This window comes from Rhea americana, unplaced genomic scaffold (assembly GCF_003343005.1).
Source record: "Rhea americana isolate MKP2758 unplaced genomic scaffold, rheAme1 scaffold_40, whole genome shotgun sequence".
Classification (NCBI taxonomy): Eukaryota; Metazoa; Chordata; class Aves; order Rheiformes; family Rheidae; genus Rhea; species Rhea americana.
In genome coordinates, this window is record NW_028186535.1 from 1606156 (window position 1) to 1618827 (window position 12672).

Here is a 12672-nt window from a genome sequence, read left to right on the forward strand (position 1 = left end):
CATAGGAAAGAATTTTATTCCCAGCAACTGAAACCATACGGAGAAGAGAAATATTTCTTCCTCTTCTCCCCAAACTAGGGGATCTGACTTAAAACCTACTCTTTGAGCAGCATAAACAGTTTCTACRTCATCAGGTTTTTTTCAGATCCCATCATGTTTCATCCTCTCATCAGTTTTTTTGGTAGAGAGAAAAAAAAAACGCTACAAAGGCAGATGCAGAATCTGCTTCCATTTTGCAACACATCTCCCATTCTGATCATCTTCCAGTTGTGAAAGAAAGCAGAACGCCACATAGCAGAACGGATATTTCTAAGTAATGAGAGAATTTTAATAATCTTCCTTATGTCTAAGGGCTGATTGCCGCAGCGATGCTGGTGCAATAGTGCCATATAGTGGTCAGTCTTAATAAAGAGCATAATTTCTAAATACACTAGGGACTGCATTGCAAGGATCTCCCTCTAAAGAACATCCCTTTAATCTGCTGCATGGTTTTGCTTGGTCCTTAATGTAAATGATGGCTCTGAAATCTGAAGATTGAGCCCAGACATTCTGGGATTTAACTCTAGTCTAATATGAACAGTAAGATCATGAGTAGCTGTAAAACTGAAAGGAGCTGACTTGTTTTGTGTGGAACAAGGAGTAACCAGAATTGCAAACATCACAACATCATAATCAGAAGTTCTTGTAACTGTGAGATAGCTACATTAAAACAGCTTTAGCCACAGCTAGGAAGCAGCAGACAATTCCTAGCAGTCAGCTCCTAAGACCAACCAAAGAGGTGATAAAACCAACTTCTGAAATATAGGGAACAGCAATATAAGATAGTATCAAAACCTCCTAGCAGATCAGAGGCTAAATGAACGATGAAACAATTCTCACATTTTTTAAAGTAGGCTTCACCTCCCAGCAGAGGAGAGAGGATGGAGGTGGAGCTGTCATATCTCAAAAACACTGAACTTCCCTCAAATAAGGGGGACTAGGGAACAATACAGAAGAGTCTAAAATCTAGTCTACACACATAAATGTAACTGGCAGCTCTGGGAGCAGCAGAAATAAGAGTATCCTGTGGATCCCCAGTGGATTAGGGGATTCTCTAACATATTGTAAAATGCCTCTGCTTTGGGCATTTGTAACTTCTTCAGTGCAGTCGCTYTGATAGGATCTAAGCTTGGATCGTCCTGTGGGAACATCAATGGAGCTCTCTGTTTCTGTTCAAATGTCTAGTTCCACAAAGCCTGTATGAACACATATTTTGAGCTCTTAGGGAAACATTCACCCCTCCAATGCAACGTCAGTCTTCCTTTCTTTRGGCACCAGTAAATAACTGCTGCAAAAAGTCTTCTTACTGAAACAGATTGGCTTTGGTCAAGTGATTTCCAGAAAAGAAGGCTATTGTGCAGCTCCCCCAAAATCCCCATGTACAACTACTTGCGACCAGAAGAGGGCAAGCTCTGATTATTTAACATACAACTGTGAATAATAAATTTCATTTGGAAAAACATATTAGCCTGTTTATTATACTGGAACCCTGCTTTAGAGCATTATGAAGAATGATATTCTACCTTTTGTCCTAAAATCTGGACTTGCATTTATATARCATAAAAGATATTACTTTTTCCTTGGGCAAATTTCATTATTTTGGCTAGATTTCCTTATGAATACAGCACTGGGAAACATTATATAAACTGAAGGATAATATAGCCATAAGAATAAATGAGTATAAATTAGCTGTTCCATTAGGCTGGAATTTAGGAGCTGGTTGCGAGCCACCAGTGAGCCTGAACAAGCTCTCCATCCTGCAGAATGGAAGCAGGAAAAACCAAACTGCTTTTCAGCTGGATTTGGAGCAGGATGAGAAAGGACAACGTGCCTAGTTGCTCACGGCAAAAAGACAAGACTCGATAGCCGGCAGCTCACTTCCTGCCCTGTGTATCTACACTTGCCTCTCTGCAAACATTGAAAAATGGAGTGCAGTAGGATATAGACAGCTCCCAAATAGCTATAAACAGGTTACCCAGATCGCAGATTATCCTTGCTGTAGACATAAGCTTGGGTGCAGTAYAAGATAAATGCAAGCCTTCTGCCTTCAGGGACTGTCTGGAAGCAGCGTAGCTGCTTGCTCACAGAACATAGCCAAAGTCCGAACTACCAATTTCCCTTAGATCCCAGATGTGCCAYAAAGAGCCAGCTCAGGTTTTGGTGTGCCAGATTCCTAGGACACCCTACCAACGCTGGAGGGAGCCTGCCTTGACCCAGCTATGTCTGTTAGCTGGAGTCACTGCCTGCCCAGCCACAGCCTGAAGCAGAGCTGGGAGAGGGGGGGCRGGGAAAACACCATCACCCAAAGGCTGGGAGGAAAGGAGAAGGCTGTCCCCTGGCCAGAGCTGAGTGAAAARTATGGCAGCAGCACTGGAGCTCAGGGAGGGAGAATAAGGGCAAAATCACAGTCACTGCATCTGCTTTGAGCTCCTCAGCCTTGCTAGGGTCTTGGCAAGGTCCTGTGGGAACACATGGGCCCAGCCTCACCACCTCTGAGCAGAAGACTGTGGGGATACCTGGAAACTGCACTGTGGGGCCAGCTGAGTAGCTCTTCAGCACTGGCACCATGCGGGGTCTGTGCCCCTGCACTCCCCAGCTCGTGCCAGGCTGTCAGGATTTTGCATTATCTGGGTATTCAGCCTGCCGTTAGCTCAGCATTAGAGCTGGGTGTAGAAATTCTACTAACAAAGATATTTTTCTGTGTACTTTTACCCCTGTGCTTTATAAATGAACAGAAGTAGCTATCAATAATAAAATGATGGGCTAGTTTGAAAATGTGAGTACTTTTCTCTGAAAGGATATAACCACTGAAGGCAGGAGCACATGTCCATCATCTCCATAGCTTTGATATGTCTTATCAGCAAACCGAGATGGATTTTTTAATTATACAAATGATAGTGATTCTTTTGCAGTATTCCATATTATTTTCATGATTATCCTAGGTAGTCAAGTCTCTCCATGTCAAGGCCACAGACGCTTTTTTCTTTAAAAGACAAATAATTGTGAACTGGGAGGAGATGGCATTAAAAGACTCATATACTGTCTTTCTTATCATACATAATCATTTAACAAGAAGTTGAGAATGCAAACTTCTTCTCCCAGTGCTGTAGAACRCCTAAACTTTTACGACATTCCCAGGCCCGATTTTGGCCAGCGCTAGCTGCAGCTCTGCCTGGCAGGTCACAGGCAGGGTCAGGAAGCTGCCTGCATGCACCTACATTGGTTGAACACGGTAAGAGTTTACTGGAGAGGACTAGGCAAGCTTCCGATATCCATAGTGTTCAGTGACTATGAGCTTGGTTTTCATCTGGTAGCAGTATCTGCTATCTGCTACATCTTTAAGCAGCTCCCCAGTTCTTTCAAAAAAGGAGGCAGACACGAAATTTTGAAATTGTTGCCACAGAAGGGAAATGTTCTGGACAAAGGCTTTCTTTTCCTCCAGACTAGCAGCCCTAGCTCTCTGAATCCTACTTGCCCACTCTCTACACAGACACTACCCACCACTCAGGCTCTGGGGCAGAGTCATCCCTCAAAAGCATGATTTTGTTGTCTATCTTTTATCAAATTATTCCATTTATTCCCAGTTTAAACACCTCCGATCTTGGGAGCTGGTTTAACAGAAATGTTTTACGATATTACAAAACAGACGTGCAGGTGTGCAGATGTGCCTTACAGGTCTATACAAGCCAACCGCAGTTCTTGGCAATCACTAGCCAAAGAGTAATCCTTCCTCTAAGGAAAAGGCCTCTCTCCGTCTGGAGTCTCAGAAAGGTGGAGCTGCTCTTCTCCTTATTCACGAAAAATGTATACCTACAGGCATCTCATATTTTCAAARTTTCTGGCCTAGAACTAGAAGCTGCCACACAGAAACCCTGCTGGCACAGGACACCAAGGGATGCTACTTCTGTTCAGTAAGCATGGCGCACTGACCTCAATTATATGGCAACTTGGAGTTTTTTTTCCTAGGAAAAAACTATTTTTCTGGAAAAATAACTCGCTTTTTAGTTGGACTTATCAAATGTGTGGGAAGAATATTAGAGAAGACTTAKTTTCCCATTTTCCTACTCCTTTCCCAGAGAAACTGGGAAACTCCTTTTCACAGCAAAAATATATTTTTCTGATTTTGTGGGGGGATTTCCGCACTGGAGGTCCAACTGCTTTATCTCTGTCCTATAACACAGGGGAACCACCATGAAATCAGGTATTATTTTACTTTTTGCTTATTGTCCACATAAAGAGGGAAAGGCAAGAAGTTTCCAAAGCAAAGATAACTGCTTCCCAGTGGAATAAAGAGAACTGATGCAGCCTGTATGTCTCCTTCTTTCCACCRTATTTCAGACTATTTTCCAATGTACTTAAAGCCAAAACCAAAAAGTCAGTTAAGTATTTCAGCTTGCCAAAGAACTCCATATMCATTTTGTAGCTGTTAAGTCCTGCGCCCATCGTATCTAATGAGCAGTAACTGAATGATGTACAAATCTGGAGTATAAATGAAAAATGACTGATTAAAAAGGAAACACACCTTGTTTCTAAGGAATATATTGATTTCTGCTAGATATTGTGTCAAGCTTTCCCTCCCTACAGTGGACATCAAATGCACATATTCTGGTACTGAATCCTGGAACAGTTATTCCCATAAACTAAATCATTTTTGGTTTGTGCAATATTGTTCTTTCTCCTTGTTCTGGTCAATGATCTATTCATTATTCTGGTGCTAACAATGGCTTATTTTGTTTCTACTAGCCTTCGGTAATRAGCAATAGCTGACTGAAAGCACAAAAAAGCTTTTACACTATGTGGATTATCTCCCTACGAAGTCTTAAAGCACACTTTCACATCTTTAAATCACCATGAAGATAGTAGTATTCTTCCAAAGACCACCAAAAGACCTCCTTGCTACATTTACAGTGGGTTTAGAAGAAAGCAAACAGAAATGAAACATGGAGTAATCTCCATTACAGTTGTCCAGACAAGGGCTGGCTGCAAATGCAGATGCAAGTGGCTAGAGCAGTTGCAGTTTTATTGAGCTGCTGATCTTAGAGAAAGACTGAATTTGAGATATCAAAACAGCTAGAGGAAAGTCATAACAACTCCACATGTTTCTCAGAATTAGATAAGACATGAGTCTTACCATCCTAAGGGCTGTTTCTGAGAAAATGTCTGCAGAGGAAAGTAAATTACAGTAACTGAAGCAATAGACTTTAGTAAGAAAAAAGCAAATGGCTATGTGGGTGACCCTATAAATATTCATGATATTCATGCATTGCCACTTGGCTTCTACACATCAACARAGGCAACCATGTTAGTAATTGCAGATATTTTATTACACCTAAATCTGAGGAACAAATCTATGAAATTGTGAATGTGGCAGTGTTAATAGAAAGTGGAGCAATGGCCTGATATTGGAGAAACTATTAACTATATGTCTCCATAGGCTTTGAGTTTGCTATATCCCTAGGATAATATAATTTATGAAGCATTAGCAACTCTATATAGAATCACAAAATTATTTTAACATAACTATCCAAAGAAGCTGCTGGAGATACACCTTCTGACAAGGGATTGGCAGAAAAGATTCTTCATGCAGAAGAGAAACAGTAGTCCTGCACAGGGGCAACACTAGACGCTCATGAACTGCATGCACGCACACACACACACACACACACACACACACACACACACACACACACACACACATAGTATGCCAAATAAGTTTGCAGTTCTGATGAAAATGTTCTGCATTCAGGTAGGTGTAATCACATAGCCAGCACTTAAAGATTTTAAGTTGCTTTTGCAAAGTCAATGCAAGTACAAGCACTGTTCCTGTAAGCGGTTTTGAATTCAAGGCAACTGAAAGCAAAAATTGAGACTTTTCCAGCTTCATCTTCTCCATCACGCTTTAGATGACTCAAATGCTACCTAACTTAGTTTAATGGGGTTCTCTCATGACCCAGATCCTCCAGACAATTACCCTAGTTACCCATACAAACTACTTGTCCTCTGAGTAAGCCTGTGTGTGGCACTGGGCTTCATTTCATACAGCAGTCATAAGAGAATATTACCCTATAGATTTGTGAAGTGCTGTTGAACAGATGTTAGACAGAACTCCTTAGTACAAAATGTTTAATATTTTCTAGGAAAAGATGGCCATGCTAGGAAAGATGTACAAAGGAAAAGGCAGGCAGTTTCCAAAATATGGACATTTTATCCCATGTTCTATATTTTGTCCATATCGCTGGGTGGAGAGCAACCTTATGAACTTCAGCAAAAGCAAGGGCAGGGTCCTGCATCTAGGGAGGAATAACCCTATGCACCAGTACAGATCAGGGGTTGACCTACTGGAGAGCAGTTCCATGGAGAAAGACCTGGGAGTGCTGGTGGACAAGTTAACCATGATGCAGCCATGTTCCCTTGTGGCTAAGAAGACCAAAAGTATCCTAGGGTGCATTAGGAAGAGTGTTGCCAGCAGGTCAAGGGAGGGATCCTCCCCCCCCCCTACTCAGCCCTGATGAAGCCACATCTGGAGAAATATGTCCAACTCTGGGCTCCCCAGACAARAGAGACATGGAACTACTGAAGTGAGTCCAGCATAGGGCTACGAAGATTTTTAGGGGACTGGATCATCTCCGCTATGAGGAAAGGCTGCAACAGTTGGGCCTGTTTAGCCTGGAGAAGAGAATACTGAGAGGGAATCTTACCAACGTAGAGGGGATCTTATCAATGTATACAAATATCTTAAGGGAGGGTGTCAAGCGGATGGGGCGAGACTCTTTGCAGGGGTGCCCAGCAACAGGACAAGAGACAGCAGGCACAAACTGAAACACAAGAAGTTCCCCCTGAATATGAGGAAAACCTTCTTTASTGTGGAGATGACAGAGCACTGGAACAGGTTGACCAGAGAGGTTGTGGAGTCCCCTTCTCTGGAGATATTCAAAATGCGTCTGACTGCGATCCTGTCTAATGGTCTAGGTGACCCTGGAGGAGTTGGACTAGATGATCTCCAGAAGTCCCTTTCAACCTCAAACACTCTGTGATTCTGTGAAAATAATATAATATTCCCAAATCCTGGTAGAAGGGTCTCATGACAAACCTGGATCTTTCTTTGGGATTTACACCAGGGGATAAACTAACATAAATAGCAACATAACACATCACTTTTGAGTGTTTGGACTTCATCAATTCAAGTGTACTTCTTGAAACAGTGCAATGCTTACCCTGTGAAAACCTGTTTAAGTCACACACAAGAAATTGTACAGAATCCAGAACTTGTTGTCAAACTAAGCAAACATTTTACTTTTTGAAGAACTAGCTTTGCCTCTCARAAACCACATGTGGATCTGCAGAATTACTTAAGGATAAGTTTCTTTCCTTCTCTTTTCTATTAATCACAATCTGATTACATTTGTTTTTCTTATACTTGGACCTTTTCATTAATTGCTAAATGAGGGATATATGGATTATAATGAAACGGCTGTGGCATTCTGAACATAAATGGAATTCTCCAATCAAGCATTGGTAATAATTGATGCAAATGTTTTGTAATTGGTTTTGATCTTTCATGTTTTCATCCCTAAGAGAATACTAGAAGAGTATTTGGTGTTGAAATATACTAATTTTTATTTTTCTGAAGGAAAACTGGTAGTGTTACAGCGCTCATGAATAAATCAAAGTAAAATATTTTCAATTATAGATTTAAACCCTCATACTTTGATTATACTTTAAGAAAACATAACTTAAAATTATCTATAACCTTTATGGAAAAGGACAATACAAAGCACGTAAAACACTTAAGAGATATGGCCACTCATATGATCTTTGTGTAGCTAATAAAGGATCTGACATGAGCATTCACTGATATCAATAAGAATTTTGTTCAATAATATCAGTAAATGCTGGACTGGTCTCCAAACTCATCATTCAGTATCTCACAGTTGAAAAGCTGAGTCATTGTAAAATGAAAATATTTAGAGTCAGTTGAGTAAATAAATTCATGCACATTGCTAAGGATATTGGAGACCTTCAAATAAAATCCTCCTTTAATCTAGACAGCACATCATAATCTCCCTTAAAATGGAAAGTACATTGCTGTTGCTCTAGAACTATGACAATCATTCATTCATCATGTGCATTCAAACAGTATCTGCATTTGGCAACAAACTGCGATGAAACAGTATCAGCAAGACTGTCTTTGGCTTCCTGTAAAGAAAGAAAAGGTATTTGGAAGTGTACCTGTGATCCAGTATGGGACTTAGTCCAGAAGTTGCATGTCTCCATTCTCTGTTAGAGATGAATTTTCTGGCTAAAACTACCTTCCTTCCATAGTTCTTGTGACTTTACGAAGCCTAGTAATCCTTGCTGTATTATTAATAAAGCCATTGAAATAGATTTGGTACAAGACTTGCAAACAGTAACACAGTTTACATCACAACAATACACCTAAGTAGCAGCATGTATTAATAGCAACTCTTTGTTTTATGCTCAGTGCAGGCAACACTGAGCATCTTTTCATCTCATGATGAAAAACAAAGAAAGAAAAAAGAAAYGCACTGATGAGCTTGCCTGCTTTACAATAACTCCCAGTCACAAGCCAATCTGTCCTCAAGCTACAAAGTCAGGCCACAGCCCTGTGGATACTATTTGATTTCTCCCATCATGTTAGGTGCTAAATCAAAAGTCAAGGATATGGTGTATACAAGGTAGGTAGAAATTTGTAAAGATGAAGGCAAAGATCATTCATCTATACTTTAATCCATCCATAAAACCTTCCTGTTTAGTGGAGCTCTTTATTGGCTCTTTTGGAGAGATCTGAAAATTATTTTCCTAAAGAATCTTTATGCACATTTGATTTAATGATTTATGTTTTCTGGAGAGCTCCCAGTGGCCTATCACTCGAACATTCGATGGAACCAGAGGAAACTGCTGGGGTAAAAGAACACAGGAGTGATCCCGTGTAGTTTAGGACTATTTAGGACTCTGACACAGAACATGCTAAATGAATGCAGCACCATGTATGAGCTGAATGGATGAAGACTCTTATCTGTCCTGGTGTTAAAAAATGACTGAACTTTGAACAGTAAATCCTCTGGTAGCTCTGTGAACCAGGRCAGGCCTGAAGAAAAGATAACAATAAATGATGGGTGATAATGACAGCTAAAAACAGAGTCCTAAAGCATACATTTGCTGAGAAGAGCCAGGGAAGTCATGAGCTTGTGACTCAGATCAAAGGGATCAAAGGCCAATGAACTTATTCCTGAAGTCATCAAGCAAGAGTTGCAGCATTCCTTGACACATTCAGGAAATCCCATGGCTATTTTTAACAATTATCACATGGTGGCTGGCCAGCATATTCTGCAGATAGGCAGATGAACACATCTTGCTGCCAAAAAGACTTAGGCATTAACCAGCTTCTTAAAGAGAATCCTCAATATTTCTAGGCTCTCTCTAAAGCAGTAGAAGCTCAGGGCCAGGTCAGCTGTGAAAATGCGTCCAACAAGTGATGGGTGACTTCAGCTCACTTTTCAAAAAACAGTGCTGAGTTTATGGCACTCTTTTAACTAATTCAGAGGACACCTTAAAAAGATCCATATGCTCAGAGGAAGGAGTGTGTCAAAGCAGTGAAGGTGCTTTTGTTACAGATGAAATCTGGTTCTGAGCACAGATGTGCTGTTTTGCAGTGTCTCAGGCAACTGATGAAAACATAACTTTGTTCAARTTTGAAGAGTGCTTTACAGAAAGCTGAACCCCCTTTGAGTAACATCCTTCTGTCGGCAGCAAATCAATTATGTGGGTATTATGCCAAGTGAGCATCTCTCCTAGCATTTTGAAACATACTGTCATGTAGAAGGATGCCAGGGAAGCAGTGAGAAAACAAAAGAAGTGGGAAGTCAGGGCCTTGAAAGTCTCCAGTGGAAATGGTTTTCATGTCAAATGACATAAGTGTCAAACATGAGTCACTACTGCCATTTCTCCCTGCCCCAAAGAGGGAAATGCATGCTTTCTGGTCAAGGCAAAGCATGGTAGGATGATAGATGTTGTGAAGTTTGACTCCAGTGCTGTGAGGAGTTTAATAAGGATATCTCTTCACAGTACCCATTATGTTTGTAACACTCCATGCAGACTGGAAACAGTCTTCTAGCCAGTATGAGTTTATCAACATTTCAATGACAGAAAGCAATAAGCTTGAAAAGCTCTCCTGAAATGCTGCCCACATTTGGTAGCCGGGATGACTGCTACCAAGCTGTTGTTTTAAAAACAACACTGGAACAACAAAACTGTAGTTCTGCATCTTTTTCCTCCTTTATTTTACACGAAGTGCAAGTGATTACTGACAGTTTGATGCAAAGAGAAAATTAGATTTGGGTGTTATTATTTAGAAATAAAAAAGACAGAGGAGAAGTGCCTGCAAAGATATTCACATATAAAATCCATGTTTTTTTTTTCTTTTTGAGAGCACAGCCTTACATAAAGTAACAAAGGCTCAAACAAAGAGCAATGTAGCCCAGTCCTCAGCTATTATAATAATTTGAGCAAAGCTCCATCAGCTCACAAATACCAAGTCTGGCCTATTATCTGCCTTTCAATCTCCCTGTATCGCCTGTGACACTTGCCTTTAGTTTACCCAAGGTAGTGTACTTCAGTAACTCGGTCAACAGAGGGCAACATTCACTCCCGGGAGTTTAGGCTTACTTTCTGACAACGTAGTGGTATGAGAGTCATCACTGAGGCCAGTCCTCCAGCTTTGCCATCAGGCGTCCTCTCTAGTAGCATCACTGAATCTTAAAAGGTAAAATGAGCAGATTCTTTTTTGATACCAGCTGTGGACATAGGTTGAATAATATCTCACGCCTTCAAAAATCTGTCTAGAATGAAGCAACTATTAGGAAAAAATTATAACACTGATCATTGCCTGCTCATCTAGACACCTTAGAGGCATGTGTGGCTTTAAACGCCAAGACAGCTTTACATCATCCCTTGCACATGATGCACGGCCTGCATTACCTCTGAGATTGTGAAGGAAAGTTCAAGGCCAGGAGGAAGGATTTGCAGTGATGCCTGCAGTTACTGTTACCTTTTACGTGTGCTTGTTTGTAAGCCTACAGATTTTGCCAATTCAGTGTGTCCACTGCATTTTACTTTACAGACTGGGCTACCAAACACTATTTTCACATTTTTAATAATGCTTTAATAGTGACTATTTCAACAGAGCAGAAACATAACTCTTGAATTTGCAAGAGTGTTATGTTCTTGGTCCATAGAGATGACAGTTAAAGGCCACAGCTCAAGAATGGGATACTTTCTGACACTAGATCTTTTTCTCCATGGAACTGCTGTTCAGTGGCACTGAGATTATTATTTTGCAATTTTGATCATATGATACTTGATCCCACAGGTCTCAGGAAGAAAAGGCACAGGAATCTGCAACAGGAATCTTGTCTGCCTGAAGAGAGCAGGGTGAAACCACTAATCATTAAGTTCTGTGCCAAACCTCTGCACCATCCTTTTTTTGAGAAAAGTCCACTTCCCTGGTGCCCTATGTGTTAGAAAGGGGCCCAGCCAAATTTGTTGGCTTTAGATGTCTCTAGAGGGACAGGAAGGAAAACCAAGTGGAGTCAGCTCCATCTGTGCTCCAACCTGCAGAAAGCCACAGAGAATCGAGGAGACAATACACGCTAGAGGCTTTTTTACTGGAACAGAAGCACTATCATTCTCTGTTAAATCAATAGAGTTGTAAAAGTTATTTCTATAGAAGTCTATTGTCTCTATCCTTTATAAAACTGTATAAAGGTGTTTCCCAGACAGCTCCATTGCTATTGTAAAGCCAACATTGCCTCCTCCAGATGGTARTACTTTGCTCCCATGGGCCACTCAGCAGAATAAAGCAACAGCTCTGCTGCCTCACAGCCTTCCTCTTCCAGTCTTTCGAAAGCCTGTGCATAAAACAAAATTGTTCCGTAGACGCTAATCTGGAATGTATTCTACATATACTGCCTAAAAGGAGACATAACTGATACTTTTGTGTGTCCTCCAGAGAAGAGTTTTCCTTTCTGCTCTGGACAGAGAGCAGAGATCTCTCTGCACAGGGAGGTTTAGTCCCTTTCTCCTTTCTGAAAGTTCTTTAGACAAATCTCTTGTCCACATCATATTTTTTTTCTGATATTATCCTGAGAAGACATCTTTCTCAAGCTTATAAAGGTTTCTTGTTCATTTCTCGAATAGGTTTTTGTCATCATCGCAACGTACTGATTAGTCATTTGAGGCAAATGAGCTATATGTAGCCACACACTCTTTGCTGAATTTGTTGTTTATTGTTTACTGTTTATTTAGTGCTACACATTCGTAATTGTTCCTAGTATCAGGCAGTAGAACTAAAGAGGCAACTGGAGGGAAGCAAGAAATTAGTCATGAAATAAAAATAAATAAATATAAATATATATACTTATATATATACACACATGTATATATCTGCTGCAGTACTGATTATGCCCAGGGAAGACAATGAGCAGGGCTACGGCTGTGAAAATTCAGGCTCTGGGCCATCTGTGTAAGAGGTTTTATTGCCAGCTTCTTCACCCAGGTAATTACATTTACTTCATGGAGAGAGGCAACCCCAACATGAATAAGGGCCCAGCCCAC